General features: G+C 51.4%; 1 protein-coding gene and 1 non-coding gene across 3 annotated transcripts in view; one reads left to right on the plus strand and one right to left on the minus strand.

Annotated features, from left to right (window-relative positions):
- Nucleotides 1–6,446: 6,446 nt before the first annotated feature.
- Nucleotides 6,447–16,594, plus strand: part of PDGFRB (platelet derived growth factor receptor beta) — a 77,513-nt gene continuing 67,365 nt past the window's right edge. Inside the window, exons 1-2 of one of the 2 annotated variants that reach the window (XM_038772264.1) lie at nucleotides 6,447–6,926; nucleotides 12,021–12,087. The gene's annotated coding sequence lies outside the window, so the exon portion shown is untranslated. The remainder of the gene's footprint in view (nucleotides 6,927–12,020; nucleotides 12,088–16,594) is intronic. The other variant, XM_038772263.1, reaches the window with a different exon arrangement.
- TRNAS-GCU lies at nucleotides 11,001–11,082 on the minus strand. The gene has a single exon. It is a non-coding gene; the product is annotated as a tRNA-Ser (tRNA).

The raw sequence follows: 16,594 nt of genomic DNA on the forward strand, positions 1-16,594 counted from the left end.
TGTTCTAAGCGCTGGGGTAGATAAAAAAAAAATAATCAGGTCAGTCAGAATCCCTATCCCACATGGAATTCACAGTCTTAAGAGTGGGGCAGCAGAGATCAGGTATTTAATTCTCCATTTAACAGACGAGGAAGGTGAGGTTCAGAGAAGTTAAGTGGTTTGCCCAAGGTCACCCAGCAGGCAAGTGGCAGAGCTATTAGAACCCTGGTCTCTCCCAGATCTATGTTCTTTCCACTAAACCTTGCTTTTTTCTCCTAAAAGTCCTAAGTTCCCATCCTCCACCCTCGATGACCTGCCAACCCTAATATCTGCAGGTTTGAGGGCTGGGAAGACAAGCCCAGGAATCTTCCTCCTGGCTCCCTGGGAAGACAAAGGCAGGAGAGTCAGTGAGTTTGATCCTAAGCAGAGAAGCAGCATGGCTCTGTGGAAAGAGCCCGGGCTTTGGAGTCAGAGGGCATGGGTTCAAATCTCAGCTCCACCAATTGTCAGCTGTGTGACTTTGGGCAGTTCTCTGTGCCTCAGTTACCTCATCTGTAAAATGGGCATTAAGACTGTGAGCCCCCCATGGGACAACCTGATCACCTTGTACCCTCCCCAACACTTAGAACAGTGCTTTGCCTATAGTAATCACTTAATAAATGCCATTATCATTATTATTATCCTGGACTAAAGGGCCCCAAAAGGGCCCCCACAACCCCCCAGCCTGCTGAAACAGACTACTACCTTACCTTTTCTGGAAACCACTTTGCCACTCCTCTCCTACCCTCAAACAGCCTCCGCATCTCACTGTTCAGGAACCTCCCAAACTTCCTGCCCTTTCCCTTTCATTATTACCACCACTTTACTTACTTTCACCGCTTTTACGGTGTATAGAGTTCTCCTTCCCAACTTCTCCCCTTTTCCTCCTCCCTCTCCTTCTCCTCATCTTATCCTTTTCACGCAGCTGGAAATTAGCTGGTTATTTAAGCCCAGCCATGGACCAGGCCCAGGCAGAGCATCATTCCTCAATTGCATGATGGGACATGATCATCCACACCTGTGAATTCCACCTGGGCATTTTCTCCCCAGCTTGCTTCCTCCCTGTCCTGTAGTACTTGACGGAGCTAGGCTTCCTCAGGCTCCAATGTCTATTAACGCTGGACACAATTAAGGTCACATCTAGTGCTTATTACAGTGCTCTGCACACAGTAAGCGCTCAATAAATATGATTAAATGAAAATCCCCTCTAAAAGGCCTTCCCCAATTAAGCCCTCTTATCCCCAGATCCCTCTCCCTTCTGCATTGTTTACCACCTGGATCTGTAATCTTTGGGCATTTGGTATTTCCTCCCCCCTCAACCCCACAGCACTTATGTACAGATCTTTAAATTATATATTATAAATTATGTATTTATATTAATGTCTGTCTCCCCCTCTAGACTGATAGCTCACTGTGACCAGGGAAAATAGCCAACTCTGTTGTACCGCACTCACCAAGCGCTTAGTAAGCGCTCTGCACAAAGGGGGAAAATGCTATGACCTTTCACCTTGGAGGCTGTGGGGCTCATAGGGGAGACCCCAAGAAAATGGCTACTCATTACTTTCCCACTGGGCCTGGCTGGACTCTCACTCAAGCCTCCCCAATGTCTCAATAGGCATGAGAGCTGTGCTTTCTTTCTTTTTCTTTTGTGTCATTTGTTAATAATAATAATAATGGCATTTATTAAGCACTTACTATGTGCAAAGCACTGTTCTAAGCACTGGGGAGGTTACAAGGAGATCAGGTTATCCCATGGAGGGCTCACAGTCTTAATCCCCATTTTACAGGTGAGGTAACTGAGGCACAGAGAAGTAAAGTGACTTGCCCAAAGTCACACAGCTGACAATTGGCAGAGGGGAGAAGCGGCTTAAGCAGTTAAGCACTTAGTATGTGTCAGACACTCTTCTAAGCTCTGGAGTTGATGAAAGTTAATCATGTTTGACACAGTCCCTGTCCCACATCAATCAATCAATCAATCAATCGTATTTATTGAGCACTTACTGTGTGCAGAGCACTGTACTAAGCGCTTGGGAAGTACAAGTTAGCAACATATAGAGACAGTCCCTACCCAACAGTGGGCTCACAGTCTAGAAACAGTGGGCTCACAGTCTAGAAACAGTGGGCTCACAGTCTAGATCACATGGTGATCACAGTCTAAGTAGGAGGGAGAAGAGGCATGGAATCCCATTTTACAGACAAGGAAACTGAGGCACAGAGAAGTTAAGTGGCTTTGTTAAGTGCTTACTATGTGTCAAGCATTGTTCTATGTTCTAGGGGAGATACAAGTTAATCAGCCCTGATAGAGTTGTTGTCCCACATGGGGCTCACAGTCTAAGTAGGAGGGAGAACAGGTATTGGATCGCCATTTTGCAGCTGAGGAAACTGAGGCCCAGAGAAGTGAAATGACTTCCCCAGGATTACACAGCAGATGAGTGTCTGAGCTGGCATTAGAATCCAGGTGCTCTGACCTCCCAGGCTTGTGCTCTTTCCACTAGGCTAGACTGATTCCAGGAAAGAGTTAATTATGCCTGTGCCTAAGTGACTCCAGATGTTCTGGCTGGCCCAGGGTGACCGGAAGCCTCTGCTCTTGTGATTCCAGCTGGAGTTTGCCACCCTGGAGGGGGGCCACCCCCACCCACAGAGAAGAGTCCTTGTTCTCTAGTTTTGGGGGAGCAAAAAACCCCACTCCCGTCTGGGGCTAGGGTCGATGCCGTATTTAGTTGGAGCCCATTTCCAAACTCATCATGAGCTGGTTGGTCAGGGGGTCTCGGGGGAAATGGAGGGTGAGTTTGGACAGTCGTTCCTCGGGGACCCCGTTGGGTCATGATCTCACGTCTAGACATGTCGCCTTCCCATCGTGGTGTTGAGTCATTATACTGGTCCCTCACCCTGGCCTCTGTGGGGAGCCAATGGGGACACCCCCTCCCACATACACAACTCCAGAAATGAGTTTAAACCCCCCAGCTAGAGGAGAGGGAGAGGGGGGTCTCTCACTCTCTCCTCCCAGAATTTCTCAGTCTCAGTGGCGACTCCTCCGGGAGAATCCAAACTGAGATGCCCAGCTGCCCCTCCAGCCCAGGGGCATGACCCTGCATTTATTCATCCATTCAACCGTATTTATTATTATTAATAGTAAGAATAAGAATAATGGCATTTGTTAAGTGCTTATTATGCGCCAGGCACTGTATTAAGAGCCGGGGTGGATACAAGCAAGTCGGGTTGGACACAGTTCCTGTCCCACGTCGGGCTCGCAGTCTCAACTCCCATTTTACAGATGAGGGAACTGATGCCCAGAGAAGTTAAATGATTTGCCCAAGATCACACAGCAGACAACGGTGGAGCCGGGATTAGAACCCATGACCTTCTCACTCCCAGATCCGTGCTAAGGGCTTACTGTGGGCAAAGCATTGTACTAAATTCTTGGGAGGGTACAATATAACAACAGACACATTCCCTGCCCACATGGAACTCACAGTCTAGAGAGGGAGACAGACATTAATATAAATGAATAAATAAATAAATTACAGATATATTCAGATTTATACATATGTGCTGTGGGGCTGGGATGGAGATGAATAATAATAATAATGATGGCATTTGTTAAGCGCTTACTATGTGCCAAGCACTGTTCTAAGCGCTGGGGTGGATACAAGGTCATCAGGTTGTCCCACGTGGGGCTCACAGTCTTCATCCTCATTTTACAGATGAGGGAACTGAGGCCCAGAGAAGTCGAGTGACTTGCCCAAAGTCACACAGCTGATAATTGGCGGAGCCGGCATTTGAACCCATGACCTCTGACTCCAAAGCCTGGGCTCTTTTCCACTGAGTCGCGCTGCTTCTCTATGAATGAAGGGAGCAAGGCAGGGCGACACAGAACCCTGCACCCTGAGTTGGCCCCGCCACCTGAAGTCTTTTCACTGAGAAACCTCTGTTTGGTCACCCACTGCAGAGAGGCCAAGGAGGGCAGAGGAGCAGGTTTCCAGGTGCCCAGTACTGGACAAAATGCTCACAGGGTGGCCTTGGGGACTGGGTACCCTCTTCCTGTGGGAGGGGGGTACGCACTGAACTTCCAATGCTCCAAGGCAAAGGGGAGGGCGGCCTCTTATCCTGCTCATTTCCTCCAGGAATGTCCTGACAAGGTACAGGCCTCAGAGGGCTGTTGTGGGGGGAGGACATAGACTGCCTCCATGCCACTGCCCACCCAACCCCCATTGTAGGGGCCCTGGAGCCTCCAGGTTGGGGATTCCCTAGCTGGGCAACTTGGCTTAGTTCAGGTCCAATCAATCAATCAATCAATCACATTTATTGAGCACTTACTGTGTGCAGAGCACCGTACTAAGCGCTTGGGAAGTACAAGTTGGCAACATATACAGTCCCTACCCAACAGTGGGCTCACAGTCTAAAAGGGCGAGACAGAGAACAAAACCAAACATACTAACAAAATAAAATAAATAGAATAGATATGTACAAGTAAAATAAATAAATAAATAGAGTAATAAATATGTACAAACATATATACATATATACAGGTGCTGTGGGGAAGGGAAGGAGGTAAGATGGGGGGGATGGAGGGGGGACGAGGGGGAGAGGAAGGAAAGGGCTCAGTCTGAGAAGGCCTCCTGGAGGAGGTGAGCTCTCAGTAGGGCCTTGAAGGGAGGAAGAGAGCTAGCTTGGCGGATGGGCAGAGGGAGGGCATTCCAGGCCCGGGGGATGACGTGGGCCGGGGGTCGATGGCGGGACAGGCGAGAACGAGGTAAGGTGAGGAGATTAGCGGCAGAGGAGCGGAGGGTGCGGGGTGGGCTGTAGAAGGAGAGAAGGGAGGTGAGGTAGGAGGGGGCGAGGTGATGGACAGCCTTGAAGCCCAGGGTGAGGAGTTTGTGCCCAAGGGTGACCAGGCTGAGTGGACACAGAAGCCAAAGAAGGGTGAGATGGGTACAAAGTCCCCAGGGTTGGGGAGACTCTGAGATATGTCCATCAGTGTTGAAGCAGGAAGGCCTCCCTCCTCTCTGGGAATGCCCATTCACCCGAAAGAATCCCCTTCTTCACTCAGCAGAAATACTCCTGAAGGGCAGGCCCCAAGAGAAAAGGATGTACATGCATATGTGTGTACATATGTGTGAACATTGGGTCTATTTGTACAAATGTGTGTGCTGCAGGGAGAGTTTCCTTCACTTGGATTTCAGCCACCCAGGAAGCCAGGCATGCCCCTGGTTGTCTCTACCCTCATGCCCTGACCTAGAGGGTACAAACTTCTCTCAGACTTCTCTGAGAGCCCTGCTGTTGCCCCATGGACCAGCTCCTCCTGTCCTGCACCGGAGTTAGGAGCCAGAGATTAGCCATTCACTCCTTAATGCCTCTGTCTCAGGCCAGTTCACAGGTCAAGCTGTAAGCCACTGGCTTCCAGCAAGGGACACAGTGACCTGGACAGAAATGCCAAAGGCCCTAGTTGTAAACTCTTATACTGATCCCACAGTTGGCATTCGTCCCTCCACTGCCACTACGACTGACCATCGCCAACCACCAACCACCACCATCAGCAGCAGCAGCAATGGCAAGGGTGGAAAAGAGGGAGCCACTCACCGCCAGCCGGCCCCGGAGTCTGATCGAACAGGCTGCTCTTTAATAAAAACATGAGTCAGCTATTGGCGTGGGCTGCAGTGGGCTGCAGATTTTCTAAACATCCCTCATATCCTGAGTAAGGAGGAGAAAGAAAAGACAGAGTGGGAGGGGAGGAGGGAGAATGAGAGAAGAGAGGGTGAGAAGGGAGGAGGGAGAATGAGAGAAAGAGAGGGTGAGAAAAGGAGAGGAGAGAGAAAGTGAGAGAGTTTGAGAGAGAGGAGGGGGAAAGAAAGAGGTTGAAAAAGAGGGAGGGAGAGAGAGATTGAGAGCAGGGGAAAGGAAAGAGGGTGAGAAAGAGGGAGGAAGGGGGGAGAGAGAAGAGAAGGTGAGAAGGGAGAACGAGGTATGGAGGGTGAGAAAAGGAGAGGTGAGAGAAAGTGAGAGAGTTTGAGAGAGAGGAGGGGGAAAGAAAGAGGTTGAAAAAGAGGGAGGGAGAGAGAGATTGAGAGCAGGGGAAAGGAAAGAGGGTGAGAAAGAGGGAGGAAGGGGGGAGAGAGAAGAGAGGGTGAGAAGGGAGAACGAGAGAAAGAGGATGAGAAAAGGAGAGCTGAGAGAAAGTGAGAGAGTTTGAGAGAGGAGGGGGAAAGAAAGAGGATGAAAAAGACGGAGGGAGAGAGAGATTGAGAGGAGGGGAAAGGAAAGAGGGTGAGAAAGAGGGAGGAAGGGGAGAGGGAGGGAGGGAGGGGGAGAGAGAGAGAGAGAGAGAGAGGGAGAGAGAGAGAGAGAGAGAGAGAGAGAGAGAGAGAGAAAGGGGGAGGGGGGAAGGGAGGGAGAGATAAAGAGGGGGAGGGAGAGAGCTCTTAGAAAAAATATTTAGGGAAAACATCCAGAATTGAAAACAGACACACACTCGCGCACACACACCACACACACACACACACACACACAGACACAGCCACACACAGACCAATCGGGTTTGAGCGAGCTCCTCTGCTTTCACCCCAAAGTTGGAGGAGGCAAAAAGCCGGCCGCGTCCGGGACCCGGAGGGAGCCCCCCGCCCGAGGGTCCGGGAGAAGACCCCCCTCGGCGCCCCCCAGCCCGCCCCCGCCCATCAGGCCGGACAAGGCGGCCGCCGAGGATGCTGTAGGGCCGCCCAACCGGGCACTGCCCCTGCCTCCGTCCCTTCCCGACCCCCAAGGGTCCAGGGGAAAGTGCCTTCGGCCCCCGGAGCCGGGGGAAGCCCCCCGAGAGGCCAGGGGGCGAGGGCCAGGAGGACCGAAAGGAGCGGGCGGCGAGCAGCCAGGTGGAGGTGGAGAAGGACCAGCCGGGCCCCGCGCCCCAGGGTAAGGTAAGGTGCGGGGCTCGGGCTGGCCGCTTTGGTGGCATCCCCTAGCCCCCAAACCTTCGCCTTCCCGAGCCCCTTCCTCCTCCCCCCTCCATCCATCCCCTCCATCCCAGCCAGGGCTTCTGTCGAACTGAAAATGGAAAATATGTTTAACGAAACCAGATGGGAGAAACCCAGATTGCTGATCCCGTGATGTCAGTTTTCCCAGTCTCCGGGTGCCTTTCCCTTCTGCGAACCGCTGAAGGGGGGTGGGGGGGGGGGGGTGTCGTCCCAACTTTCTCCTTTCTGCCCCTCCCACACCCCGCCGTTTGGTACAGCCCCCCAGCCCCCCAAACACACACACACCCTTCCCTGTATCCCCCTATGTTCTGCGTCTCTGCGGGGGTCCCGAGGCCAGACCGGAGCGGTGGGGGGTCGGGGGTCTCGGAGATCAATCAATCAATCAATCGTATTTATTGAGCGCTTACTGTGTGCAGAGCACTGTACTAAGCGCTTGGGAAGTACAAGTTGGCAACATATAGAGACGGTCCCTACCCAACAGTGGGCTCACAGTCTAGAGGGGGATGGAGGCTGGGGAAGGTGGGGTGTGTCTCTCTCATCATCATCATCAATCGTATTTATTGAGCGCTTACTGTGTGCAGAGCACTGTACTAAGCGCTTGGGAAGTACAAATTGGCAACATATAGAGACAGTCCCTACCCAACAGTGGGCTCTCTCCCCCTCCAGGGTCTCCCCCCACCACCAGCCATCAAACTGCGACTACTTTCAAAGACTAGAAATGGCCCCGCTCCAGGCCCAACCACAATGGCAATTCGGGGTATTTAAATGGGTTTGCAAATTTTTGAGATTCCTAACGTGTCCTTCAAACCCCCAGCTGCTGGGAAACTGTTAGCTGGGTGGGGCGGCCCACCTCGACCGAATCTCATTTCCCTTCGTGGAGGCAGACCCAGGGCTGCTTGAAGAGACGGGGAGGACACGGGAGATAATAATAATAATAATAATAATGATGGCATTTGTTAAGCGCTTACTATGTGCAGAGCACTGTTCTAAGCGCTGGGGGGGATACAAGGTGATCAAGTTGCCCTACGTGGGGCTCACAATCTTAACCCCCATTTTACAGATGAGGTAACTGAGGCTCAGAGAAGTTAAGTGACCTGCCCAAAGTCACACAGCTGACAAGTGGAGGAGCCGGGATTCGAACCCATGACCTCTGACTCCAAAGCCCGTGCTCTTTCCACTGAGCCACGCTGAGATGGAGGAGGGTGTTTGTGTGTGTTTGTTTTTTGGGGGGGGGGGTTCGTCCAGAAACAGAGGGGCTGTGTTCCAGAGCGATCGAGAAGCAGCATGGCCTAATGGATAGAGCCCTGGCCTGGGAATCAGAAGGACCTGGGTTCTAATTCCGGCTGCGCCACTTCTCTGCTGCGTGACCTTGGGCAAATCACTTCGCTTCCCCGGACCTCATTTACCTCATCAGTAACAAGGGGATGAAGACTGTGAGCCCCATGTGGGACATGGACTGCGTCCAACCTGATTAGCTTGGTTCTACCCCAGCGTTTAGTACAGTGCCTGGCACATAGTAAGCACTTAACAAGTACCATAAAAAAATTGAGGTTCAAATGGTGTGCGTGTGTGTGTGTGTATGTGTGTATGTGGCGGGGGGGGGGGCACACTCTGGAAGAATATCTGGGTCTGGAGGGATCAGGAAGGGATAGAAGCGGATTGGAGAGGAGGAGAGGAAAGGGGGAGAGCCTAGGGGTCAGGAGAGCTGGCGAGATAGAGGGCCCTGGACTGTACTTTCCCAAGCGCTTAGTACAGTGGTCTGCACACAGTAAGCGCTCAATAAAAACGATTGAAGGAATGAGACAGCATGCTTAGTGCTGAGCGGACAGTAGAGAGAGCCAGCTCACTTGCTCAACTTACCTGCTCTCTCCGTCCTTATCTGCTGAGACAGCGCACTTAGTTCCAAGCAGGCACAGAGGTGCACAGAGAGGATAGCACAGAGAGGGCCAGCTCACTCGCTCAACCCACCTGCTCTTTCCATCCTTATCTCTTCATTCTTTGCAAAATTCCCATTGCCAGTGAATCAATCGATCATATTAATCAAGTGCTTACTGTGTGCAGAAGACTGTACTAAGTGCTTGGGAGAGGACGCCCTACCTCCTTCCCCTCCCCACAGCACCTGTATATATGTTTGTACAGATTTATTACTCTATTTATTTTACTTGTACATATTTACTATTCAATTCATTTAGTTAATGATGTGCATCTAGCTTTAATTCTATTTGTTCTAACAACTTGACACCTGCCCACATGCTTTGTTTTGTTGTCTGTCTCCCCTTCTAGACTGTGAGCCCGTTGTTGGGTAGGGACCGTCTCTATATGTTGCCGGCTTGTACTTCCCAAGCCCTTAGTACAGTGCTCTGCACACAGTAAGCGCTCAATAAATACGATTGAATGAATGAATACAACAGACACATCCCTGCCCACCCTACGACTAAGCCCTACTTTCCCAGGAAGAGGGCACGCCCAATGCTGGCAACCCAACCATGGGAGGTGCTAGGGTGGGGTGGTCCACATGGTGTCTTACCCCCACGGAAATGTGTGGTCATGGAGAGTAACTGACATGTGCCCCTCAAGGTCAGGTCTGCCACAAATTCGGGGGCAGGAGTAGGGGCTGGGCTTAGACAGTGGCATTTGGGTCTCTTGGCTACTTGGGACTCTCGCCAGAAAGTCTTTACCTGCTGCCCTGGGGGTGAGGCAGAAGCCAGGAATGTGGGGGTGGGTGGGAGAGCTCTCTGCCCTATCTCGGCTTCCCTCCACATCAGGATGGTTGCTTGCATCAATCAGCCCCTCCGGAACCTGAGCAAAATCAATGGGGAGTCAGCCAGAGCCAGCTGGCAGCCAAACCCCTAGTAACTACAGAATTTGTTAATAATGATGGCATTTGTTAAGCACTTACTATGCGCAAAGCACCGTTCTAAGCGCTGGGGGGATATAACATGATCAGGTTGTCCCACGTGGGGCTCACAGTCAATCCCCATTTTACAGATGAGGTAACTGAGGCTCAGAGAAGTTAAGTGACTTGCCCATGGTCACACAGCAGACATGTGGTGGAGCCGGGATTCGAACCCACGACCTCTGACTCCAAAGCCGGTGCTCTTTCCACTGAGCCACACTGCTTCTCAGAGTGTTAAGTGTGGGCTTAACACTCAGGGCAGAGTGTTAAGCCCACACTCTGCCCTGAGCACTGTGCTAAGCACTGGGGTACATGCAAGATGAGTCATATAGGGCTCACAGTAAAAGTGGAGAGAGAGCAGGCATCTCATCCCCATTTTACAAATGAGCAGACAGACATAGAGGGATTAAATAGTTTACCCAAGCTCACACAGCAGGTCAGTGGCAGAATTGGGACTAGAACCCTAGTCTCCAAACACGTGGTCATGCTAGTGAAACCAAGAGCCTCCTCTGGCCCAGGGTATGTTATAAGGCATGCTAGGACCTTCTTGCCTCGCTGAGTAAGGGACAGGTGGAACTGTGGGCAGAGGAACTAAGGAGTCAGGGAACTTGGGTATGGGGCTCTGGAGAGATCTGGGGCATGGTCTGGGGAAATGTCTTTAGAGAAAGCATAGAAACGGGACAGGAGCCTGGGACCACCTCAAAAAGAATGAGCCCAGTCCATGAGGGACAGAGAGAGAGAGAGAGAGAGAGAGAGAGAGAGAGAGAGCTGGGGAGGACTGTTCTTGAGGTTCTCTGCCGAGAAAGATTCAATAACTCCTCCTTAACGTATTCAACTGTTCAATTAATAATAATAATAATAATGGCATTTATTAAGCACCTACTATGTGCAAAGCACTGTTCTAAGCGCTGGGGAGGTTACAAAGTGATCAGGTTGTCCCACGGGGGGCTCACAGTCTTAATCCCCATTTTACAGATGAGGGAACTGAGGCACGGAGAAGTGAAGTGACTTGCCCAAAGTCACACAGCTGACTAGTGGAGGAGCTGGGATTTGAACCCATGACCTCTGACTCCAAAGCCCGGGCTCTTTCCACTGAGCCACGCTGCTTCTCTAAAGAGATGCGACGAGGATGGGATACGAACCCACGTGTGCAGAGCGCAATGGATTAGCAGTCCATCGCCTTAACCACTCGGCCACCTCGTCAATTCTTACTGGCAAGAAGTTCTCCCTTAAGCGATCTGAAATCCCACCTGCCCATGTTTGCTTCTTGGATCCTGAGCAGAGTGGAGAACAGTTTGCTACCTCCTCTTCAATCAATCACTCTATCTATTGTATTTATTGAGTGCTTCCTGTGTGCAGAACACTGCACCAAGCAATTAGGAGAGTGCAGTACAACAGTACAATAGACACATTCCCTGCCCAAGAGCTTACACTCTAGAGGGGTAGACAGACATTAATATAAATAAAAAATTTTCAGATATGTACATACATGCTGGGGGCTTGAGGGAGGGTGTGAATAAGGGGAGAAAATCAGGGGATGCAGAAGGGAGTGAGAGAAGAGGAAATGAGGACATAGGGAAGACCTATTGGAGATTTGCCTTCAGTAAGGCTTTGAAGGTGGGCAGAGCAATTGTCTGATGGATATGAAGAGGAAGGGAGTTCCAGGCATGAGGCAGGATGTGGGTGAAAGGTTGGTGGTGAAACAGAGGAAAACAAGTCAGTAGGTTCGCATTAGAGGCGGAAAGTGTGCGGTCTGGGTTGTAGGAGGAGAGTAGCAAGATGAGGTACGAGGGGCAAGGTGATTGAGTGTTGTAAAGCCGGTGGTAAGGAGTTTCTGTTTGGTGCAGAGTTTGCCTTCTTGTACTGAATCTGAAAGACGTTACTGTCCTAAACAGTTCCTTCCCTCCCACTCTCCCCCACTAGCCTCACTAGTTTCCCACCCTACAGCCTTCCCTCCCTCCCCTCCCACTTTCCACTTCTCCAAATTGAGAATCTGAACTCTAGAAACATTTCCCTGTAGCTTTGTTTCCCGCAGGTAGGGGACCGGGGGACGGGAAAAGGAGTTGGGGAACAGAGAAGGGAGACCTGGGAAAAACTGGGGAAGATTCTCAGATTTCCAACTCATTCACTGTTCTTGCCAGATTCTCACTGCTGACCAAAACGCCCAAGGAAAGAGGGGGAATCAGTGGTTAGAGCCTTGGAGCCTTGGTAAGCACCCCACTTCTATTCCCAATTCTATTCTCTGCCCCTTCTTAATCTATCAATCTATCAATGGTATTTATTGAACACTTTCATTCATTCATTCGCTCATTCAATCGTATTTATTGAGCGCTTACTGTGTGCAGAGCACTGGACTAAGCACTTGGGAAGTACAAGTCGGCAATATATAGTGACAGTCCCTACCCAACAACGGGCTCACAGTCTAGAAGGGGGAGACAGACAACAAAATAAAACATATTAACAAAATAAAATAAATAGAATAGTAAATATGTACAAGATTTACTATGTTCAGAGTACTGTACTAAGTGCTTGTATTAAGCTACAGTCCTTCAGGCTGTAAAGCTCACTGTGGGCAGGGAACGTGTCTACCAACTCATGTTATGCTCTCCCAAGAGCTTAGTACAGTAGTTACTTAGTACTTATGCACACAGTAAGTGCTCAATAAATATCATTGATTGATAGGGCAAGTACAATACAACAAAGTTAGCAGACACACAGTTCCCTGCCCACAACGAGCTTACACTCTAGAGAGGAGTTTATAGTTTCTCCTCCTCTTTCCCCTCACACCCTCTGCTTGGGATTCAGGAAAGATGTCTCTCCACCTGACACTTTAGTTTGCTCCCTGGAGCTATTGAGAAGTGCTCTGAGTCTCTGGCCCTCCAGGGGAAGGAGTCCCATTGTCCCTCTGAGAGAGGAGTCAAATGAGCCAGGAACAAGCCAATTAGTGTTGGAGCTGGAAGGAAACTCCCGTTACCAACCCCAAGACTGCACCTTTGTCCCTGGTGAGTGGGGAGCACTTCCCCTCTCTGTCCAACTTCTCAGTCCTCAACTCCAACCTGAGTGTCCTTTCACTTCTCCTTCCTCCTCTGCATTCTGACCGGTCCCGTGATCACTGTGGAGTGATATTCCTGCCACCCACCTCTGGGCTCAGATCCTGCCCCCAGCATCTTTCCAGATGAGCAGGCAAGCCAGGGACCAGATGAGCTTTCTGCCAGGAGTGGGCAGAGGCAGACTTGAGGAGATAAACGGGCCTTACCGGAGGGGACTGGGAATCTAACGCTAGCGTGACCTCTAACCCTCAAACGATCACCATCCTGAACTTTGTCCCAACTCTAAATTTACCTCCTGCCCCAAGCCCGAGGACTATGGTATTTGTTAAGCATCTACCATGTGCCGAAGGGTCCTAAGTGCTTGGGTAGATGCAATTTAATCAGGTTGGACACAGTCGCTGCCCACACAGGGCTCACAATCTAAGCAGGAGAGAGAACAGGTATTGAATCTCCACTTGAAGAAACTGAGGCGCAGAGAAGTGAAGTGACTTTCCCGAGGTCACACAGCAGGCAAGTGGCAGGGGCAGGATTAGAACTCAGGTCCTCTAACTCCCAGGCCCGTGCCCTTTCCACTAGGCTACACTACTTCCCTCAGTCCAGCTGTCCTTCTTTGGGAGTGTGTCCATCCCATCGGGTGAGAGAGGGGTCAGGTCACTGCCCCAGAAGGTAGTTTAGGAAGACGGAAGAATACTCAAATGCCACACAGATCTCATTTAGGGTGCGCAGATGTCTCAGTCCCAGAGGAAGCCATTTTCACTTCAGACCAGCAGGACCCCATCCCCAGGTGGGGCCCAGGAGATCCAGGCTGGATTCCCCATTCCCACTCCCACTTTCCAGCCAGGAGGCTCATGGGCTGCTCCAAAAAGCTCCTGGGCATCCTGGGTCCGGGTTAATAAGGGACCTGTGGCCAAGACAGTCACAGACCTCCCCATCCCTCCCGAGAGCGTGTCCTTGTTTCTTTTTTTATGGTGTCTGTTAAGCACTCACTAGGTGTCAAACGCTGTTCTAAGTGCTGGGGTAGATACAAGTTAATATGGGGGAACACAGTCTCTGTTCTGCATGGGGCTAAGTAGGAGGGAGAACAGGAGAACTGAGGCACAGGGGACACAGCAAGCAACTGGGGGAGCCAGGATTAGAACTCAGAACCTCTGCCTCCCAGGACTGTGCTCTTTCCACTAGGCTTGGGACCAGGGAAACCCCACTTTGACAGACCTGTTTGTCCACTCCCCTTTTGGGGCCTGGTCAAGCCCAGATCGCACCACTCCCCCTGCGCACCTCCCCAAGGGAGTCCCACCCCGATGTGTTAGATGGGAAATCGAATTCCGGCTTCTGCCGCATTAACACAACACTCATCCACACTCTTCGTCGTCGTGGCTCGGTTGAAAGAGCCGTTTGATGTCCGAGCCACCTCGGAGCCTCTGGAAACCTTTCATCTCCATGCGGCAGGATGCACTCTGGCAGTGAAGAGAGAAAGTCCGATCCCTAACCCAGGCCCTGCCGGGAAAGACCGCTCATGGGGCTGGAGGCTGAGTGGATCTTGGCAGCAGGCCCATCCCGACGTACCCACCGAGCCCCCTGACCCACCCAGAGTTGGGGACTGCGGCCTGGGTGGGTGGGGACCACGGCAGGCTTGGTCCCGCCAGTTAGAGTTGTTCTTCGGGCCAGAGCTTGTGAGATGGTGGAGGGAGTGAGGAAGGCCTGGGGGAGGCCGAGTGGATCTTGGCAGCAGGCCCACCCCAAAGTACTAACCCAGCCCCCCGACCCACCCAGAGCGGGGGGCTGCAGCCTGGGTGGGGAGGGTCTGGGTCGTAGACTCAGAGCTGTGCCTCGTGAGATGGTGGTGGGAGAGAGGGGGGCATGGGGAGAGCCTTTGTGAGGGGACAACTGCAGGGCTGGGGGGCTCATCCATGATTAAACAAGGACAGGAACTGTCAGGGGGTGATGGGGGTGGGGGGTGGGAAAAGCTAGGGTTATTTCCTGAGAACTGGGAAAGGCTCCAGGGAATAGCTTCCACTCCGCTGGGCAAACAGAGTCCAACAATAACACCAATACTAATAATAATAACAACAATGACAGTCTGTGTTTCTTGAGCCCTTTTCTTCCAAGGCCTTGGAGGAACTATGGTCAGTCTCCAAATAGCATTTCTCCCACACACACTGCAGATGGGGAGGCTGAGACCCAGAGGGGCCCCAGGCTGCTGTGTCCAGAGTGGGGTTGGGGTCTTCAGGAAAAATCTGGTGGCGTAGTAGATAGACCACAGGCCTGGTCAGAAGGTCATGGGTTCTAGTCCTGGCTCCGCTACTTGATTACTGGGTGATCTTGGGCAAAGCATTTTCCTTCTCTGTGCCTCAGTTACCTCATCCGTAAAATGGGGATTGAGACTATGAGCCTCATGTGAGACGGGGACTGTGTCCAACCTGATTTGCTTGTATCCACCCCAGCGCTTACTACAGTGCCTGGCACATAGTAAGTGCTTAAGAAATACCACAGTTATTATTACTATTATTATCATTATTATCTGCGTGGGGGAAGCTTCTAGCCTTGTTTCAGAACCAAGATGCTCTAGAGAGCAAACCCGGCGAGGGGCTCTGGGAATGCAATCATCAATCGCATTTATTGAGCGCTTACTACGTGCAGAGCACTGTGCTAAGTACTGGAGAGAGTACAATGCAACACTCTAACAGGCACATTCCCTGCCCGCAATGAGCTTACAGTCTAGAGGAATGGTATGGAAACCAGTGGAGTGATAGAAACAGCGTGGATCAATGGAAAGAGCACAGGCTTGGGAGTCAGAGGTCATGGGTTCAAATGCCGGCTCCGCCGATTGTCAGCTGTGTGGCCTTGGGCAAGTCACTTAACTTCTCTGTGCCTCAGTTCCCTCATCTGTAAAATGGGGATTAAGACAAGCTGATCACCTTGTATCCCGCTCCAGTGCTTAGAACAGTGCTTTGCACATAGTAAGCGCTTAACAAATGGCATCATTATAAGTGCTTAGTACAGTGCTCTGCACACAGTAAGCACTCGATAAATACAATTGAATGAATGAATGAATAAAGCTCCATCTTATCCAGCCCTTAAGCCCCACCCACAGGCCTTCTGCCTCATCTGGGCCCCCACCACCTCATCTCTGCCTGTCCTCGGTTTTCCTGACCCAGTCCCCCCATCCCTGTCTCTCTCCCCACAACCCCTGCAAACATCCCCCCAGCCCTGACTGTTCTCCTCATCCCCTAGCTCCAGCTTTTCGTCCACCCACTGCAAACATCCTCCAAGTCCACCTCTCCCCCGACCCCCTGCAAACTTCCCCAGCCTCAGCTCTCTCCTCCAACCCCTGTATTTCCCCTGCCCCATCTCTCTTCCCCTATTCCCTGCAAACATCCCCCCAGTCTCAACTTTCCCCCATTCCCTTCAAATATTCCCCCAGTTCCAGCTCCTCCTCCCCCGCACCAGCTCCACTCCCTGCAAACATGCCCTAGTCCCAACTCCCATGGTCCCAGGCCCAGCAGGGCCTGTAACGCAGGACTGTGACTGCAATCTGAATGCTTCCGAGACGCCGTAATTGGCACCAATTAAATCGCTGCATTCATGTCAGAGCTGCTTTAGCTGGCGAGACACACTGTCTTAGTTATATGGGGAAAAAGCTGTTTGCTTGTGGGTTTGTGTGAAGG

This window comes from Tachyglossus aculeatus, chromosome X1, assembly GCF_015852505.1.
Source record: "Tachyglossus aculeatus isolate mTacAcu1 chromosome X1, mTacAcu1.pri, whole genome shotgun sequence".
NCBI classification, from domain to species: Eukaryota; Metazoa; Chordata; class Mammalia; order Monotremata; family Tachyglossidae; genus Tachyglossus; species Tachyglossus aculeatus.